The sequence below is a fragment of the Ovis aries genome, chromosome 15 (genome assembly GCF_016772045.2).
Source record: "Ovis aries strain OAR_USU_Benz2616 breed Rambouillet chromosome 15, ARS-UI_Ramb_v3.0, whole genome shotgun sequence".
NCBI classification, from domain to species: Eukaryota; Metazoa; Chordata; class Mammalia; order Artiodactyla; family Bovidae; genus Ovis; species Ovis aries.
Genome location: NC_056068.1, coordinates 78856636 through 78862171, shown reverse-complemented (window position 1 = coordinate 78862171; position 5536 = coordinate 78856636). Strand labels below are relative to the sequence as shown.

The following is a 5536-nucleotide window of genomic DNA, read 5'->3' as shown; positions in this document are numbered from 1 at the left end:
GAGTACGTCAAGGCTGTGTATTGTCACCCTGCTTATTTAACTTATATGCAGAGTACATCATGAGAAACACTGGGCTGAAAGAAGCACAAGCTGGAATCAAGATTGCCAGAAGAAATATCAATAACCTCAGATATGCAGATGATACCACCCTTATGGGTGAAAGTGAAGAGGAACTAAAAGCCTCTTGATGAAAGTGAAAGAGGAGAGTGGAAAAGTTGGCTTAAAGCTCAGCATTCAGAAAACAAGGAACATGGCATCTGGTCCTATCACTTCATGGGAAATAGATGAGGAAACAGTGGAAACAGTGTCAGACCTTGTTTTTGGGGGGCTCCAAAATCACTGCAGATCGTGACTCCAGCCATGAAATTAAAAGACGCTTACTCCTTGGAAGGAAAGTTATGGTCAACCTAGATAGCATATTGAAAAGCGGAGACATTACTTTGCCAACAAACGTCCGTCTAGTCAAGGCTATGGTTTTTCCAGTGGTCATGTATGGATGTGAGAGTTAGACTGTGAAGAAAGCTGAGCACCGAAGAATTGATGCTTTTGAACTGTGGTGTTGAAGAAGACTCCTGAGCGTCCCTTGGACTGCAAGAAGATCCAACCGGTCCATCCTAAAGGATATCAGTCCTGAGTGTTCATTGGAAGGACTGATGCTAAAGCTGAAACTCCATAGATGATATTATACATGTTTCAGTGTTGATGTATGGCAGAATCAATACAGTATTGTGAAGTAATTAACCTCAAATTAAAATAAATAAATTTATATTAAAAAAATAAAGCTGAAACTCCAATAGTTTGGCCACCTGATGTGAAGAATTGACTCATTGGAAAAGACCCTGATGCTGAGAGGGATTGGGGGCAGGAGGAGAAGGGGACGACAGAGGATGAGATGGCTGGATGGCATCACCGACTTGATGGACATGAGTTTGAGTGAACTCCAGGAGTTGGCATGCTGTGATTCATGGGGTCACAAAGATTCAGAGATGACTGAATGCCTGAACTAAACTGAACTGAATATCTTAATCACCTTTTGAGATTGCTTATGTCCAAGAGACTATTTCCAAAACTTCTGTTACAATGATCCCACCCTTGTAGTTTAGCTTGTGAAGCAGTTTTGGGGTCCTTAGTGCTGCTGTGGACTCAGACTCCCCTTCTGATTGTAACCTCTCTGAAGAAGGACTTTATCTTACATTCTCAAACTGCACTGTGTCAAGGACTGGTGGTAATTATGTTGTAGCTGAAGGTTCAGAGTTGGAATTTCAGAGGCAGATGGTTACAAATGGAGGTGTAGTTTTAATTGGTGCAAGTACATTTGATTCAAAGTCCCAAAATTATTTTCTCATAAAATAACTTTAATTTCTTCTCTATAAGCCTGATCTCCTGAGCTTCCATGACCTTGTAGGAGTTATTGGTAATTTACACAACAGCTCTTTAGAAAATCCTCTGGTGAGGGTTGTGCAGAGTTCACTAAAGTACTATTAAGAAGATCCAAGTTTCAAGATGGTATCAGAATATTATCTATCCTCCTAGTCAACATGAAGAAGCCAAGAGAAAAATGGCATGTCTACGTTTGTAGAGTAATTCATATGAGGGAATGTTAATTTCATAATTAGTTTTGACATAACGAATTAGTTTTGGTCATGTCTGTTTTTAATTTATTCATTTTTAATTGAAAGATAATTGCTTTACAATGTTCTGTTGGTTTCTGTCATACATCAACATGAGTCATAGGTATACATATGTCCCCTCCCTTTTGAACCTTCCTCCCACCTCCCACCCCATCCCTGCCCTCTAGGTTGTCACAGTAGGGCATTTTTTCTTTTCCTTTTTAGGAAATTTCCCAAATTGCCATCAGGAAGCCAGACGTGGAAGGTGAGTTTAGAAGCTTAGGAAAGCATTATCTTTAAGCTTATTATGAGGGATAATTTGGTAGAAATAGAATGTTTCATCTTTGTCTTTTGGTTTAAATGACCTAACTTGAATGTACATTTTGTTTGAATTTTGTATTTGGCATAGAGATGCTGAATGTGCTTTAAGACATATGGGCTCATAGAATGTTAAAATGATGAGACCTCGGTTGGTTTCTCTGGGTCTTAATTTCTTCACATTACATATACTGGAATATTATATGTAGAAAACAAACCTCTGAATCAGCTAACTTAAATCTTATGCTACTCATGTCCAAGATCATGAGTTTTCTGAACTGGAATATTTTGTTTGGGCAAGGCTGGGAAAAATAAAGTGATATGTGTTTTTCCAGTCAGAAACTGTTGTTTTCACATAATGCTTTGGGTTGGTTGAGATCACAGATGAGCATATTCTAGTTTCATCGTCACAGATTTTTTTTTAATCACCTTTATTTTGACACTTAAAATGCTCTGTTTCCATCTTTGAGTGAAATTGAACAGAAGTATAAATGACCTGAAATGATTTCTGTGTTTACAAAGAAACATTTCACTACTTAGGTATGATATTTTTGACTAATGTGAAATTCCACCCCTCCAGGTCTTTTCTTTTCTGAGCTCCATTGCCTCTGAGACCACAGGAGGTCTGTTGTCTTTATTTTATTAATTTCCTGTTAAGTAAAATCCTTTTCAAGGCGACTTACCAGGGAACGCTGGCATTCATTTTCTGTCAACACATCTGCACACACTCAATATTTCTGGGTGATTGTGTGGCTGGAATCACCGTGATTATTTCCGTGTCCAAAATGTGCATCTCCCTTCTTAAGTTTTTCTTTGTCTATAGTGCTATACTCACTTCCCCTTCCTCTAACTTTCTATTCATTGTTTTCTAAAACCTTTTTATTTTGAAATAAATATTCACAGGAAGCTTCAAAGATAGTACAGAGAGGTCTCATGTACCTTTCTGTCAGTTTTACCCCAGTTTACTACTATAGTGCAATACAAAAACCCAGGAAAGTAACACCGCTACGTTATGCGTATAGTTTTGTGTTGTTTTGGCACTCATGTAGATTTGTTTAATCACCAGCACAATCAGGATACAAAACTATTCCATCCCCACAAAGATCTCCTGTGTGTTATCCTTTTATAGTAACACCACCATCCTCCTTCCCAACATTCTTAATCCCAGGCAACCTCTTCACCATCTCTAAAATTCTGCCATCTGAGTGTGTTGTATAAATGGACTCATAGAGTGCGTGACCTTTTCAGATTGTTTTCCTTTTTATCAGCTCCGCTCTTGACATTCAGCCAGATTGTTGCCTGTGCCATTCTTTGCTCCTCTTTATTACTGAAAAGTATTCTGTGGTATGGATATACCACAGTTTGCTCAATTATTTTTGTTATTTCAAGTGTTTGATCATCATGAATACTGCTTCTATGAATACAGTTGTCCAGGTTTTTCTGTCAACGTAGGTTTTTAGGGGGATAAATGCCCAGGTGTGTCATTTTCTTGCCTAAGGTATCATTCTTCTCTCCCAGATTCTGATGTCACAATTGATTACAGCACCTATTGAATGTTTAAGAACTCGTCTCTCTAATAGGCTGAAAAAAGAATGGAGTTTGATAAAGTAATCAGCATGTGTGTTAATAATATGAGGGATATAGGGGTTTTGGAGAAGGCATCACAGAGTAGATACTGCTAAGGACTTTGAACTCTGTTCGAAAGCCAACTTCATTTGTCTGAGCTTGCATTCCTTCTTAGACTTCAGAAGTTATCTTTTAGACAACACACTGACTTTTTTTCCCCCAGAATCTGAAGCAGTTAGCAAGCAAGTTATATTTCTTACAGCCTTTATCTAGGGTGAGAGTGAGAACTATCAGCCTGAATTCATTAAATGCACATGATACCTTATCTGTGAAACATGTCTTAAAATATCCTTGGTTCAACTGCAGGGATTTTTAGAAATGTTATCTGGCACAGTTAGAGGAATTGCTTTAGAGAATCTCCAAAAGCTACTTCTACACCTAAAAATCTGTTTTAATCAAGAAGAAACTGAGGTTTAGTGACTTAATATCATGCAAACAATAAGCGGATGATGACCACTCAGAGGCAGAAGTCAGGAGTGTTGTCTGTCGATCTACCCTGTAAATGTAAAAAAGATGAAAGATTCATTCATTTTTAAAATGAGGAAACCCAATTATGAACGGACTCCAAAGAAAGATCTCTCTCATTCTCATTACAGATTAGATCAGAGAAATGGATTATGGAAAATGAAACTCTGGTGACTGAGTTTGTTTCCGTGGGCTCGACAAATCGCCTCCAGCTCCAGGTTGTTCTTTTTGTGATGTTTCTCTTGGTCTATGTGGCCACTTTTCTGGGAAACTTCGGGATGATCACTCTCATTTGGATGGATTCTCGACTGCACAGCCCTGTGAACTTTTTTCTCAGCCCCTTGTCCTTTGTGGATGTCTATTCCTCTTCTGTCATTGGTCCCAAGATGTTAACTGACATCTTTGTAGAGAAAAAAGTCATCTCTTTCTTTGATTGTGCTGCCCAGATCTGTTTATTTTTGGTCAGTGTGTAGTGATTGAGTATTTCCTCCTGACTTCCGTGGCATATGACTGGCATATGGCCATCTGTAAACCCCTATTTTACACACTCATTATATCTCAGTGAGTCTGTGGGCAGCTGGTGGAAGCTCCTTTTATCAAGGGCCTTATAAGCACCATGATCCACACAACTTTCACCTTTTGCCTGCCTTACTGTGGTCCAAAAATCATCAGTCCCTTCTTCTGTGACCTTCTTCCTGTCTCTCCCTGGCATGTGCAGACACACGGGTCCATGAAGTTTCACTTTTCTCTTGGCTGGAGCTCCAGGAGTACTCAGTGGCCGGATCACCTTGGCCTCCTACGTTTAGTTGTTGTCACTGTCCTGAGGATCCGTCTGCTGACAGGAGATGGAAGGCCTTCTCCACCTGCTCTTCACACCTGACTGCTGTCTCCAACCTTTATGGGGTACTCTTCTTCATCTATGTACGTCCAAGCTCCAGTTTCTCCTTGGATAGTAATAAAGTGGTTTTTGTGTTCTACACAGCCCTGATCCCCATGTTGAACCCATTTATCTACAGCCTGAGAAACAGGGAAGTAAAAGAATCATTCAGAAGGACATATGAAAGGAAGAAGTTTCTTATGGGTAAACTAACTGGAACACCATTTATACTACGGATCGAGAGTAATCAGTATGCAAGACATAACCACATGGGCTGGGTATGCTGCTTCTGCTGCTAAGTCGCTTCAGTCGTGGGATTCTCCAGGCAAGAACACTAGAGTGGGTTGCCATTTCCTTCTCCAGTGCATGAAAGTGAGAAGCGAAAGTGAAGTTGCTCAGTCCTGTCTGACTCCTAGCAACCCCATGGACTGCAGCCTACCAGGCTCCTCCATCCATGAGATTTTCCAGGCAAGAGTACTGGATCTTTATTTTATGTTGAGATTTTGGGTCATTGACAAGTCATACAATGTCTTGGGTTATAATTTTCTTTTTTTTTTTTTTCAGAGTCAAAAACATAAGATTATTTATTTTTACTTATTAACAATATAACTTTAATTAGAGTTAATAACTTTGTTTTTAA

General features: G+C 39.3%; 1 pseudogene; it reads left to right on the top strand.

Annotated features, from left to right (window-relative positions):
- Positions 1–4171: 4171 nt before the first annotated feature.
- LOC114118528 (olfactory receptor 5G25-like) lies at positions 4172–5195 on the top strand (annotated as a pseudogene).
- Positions 5196–5536: the final 341 nt, after the last annotated feature.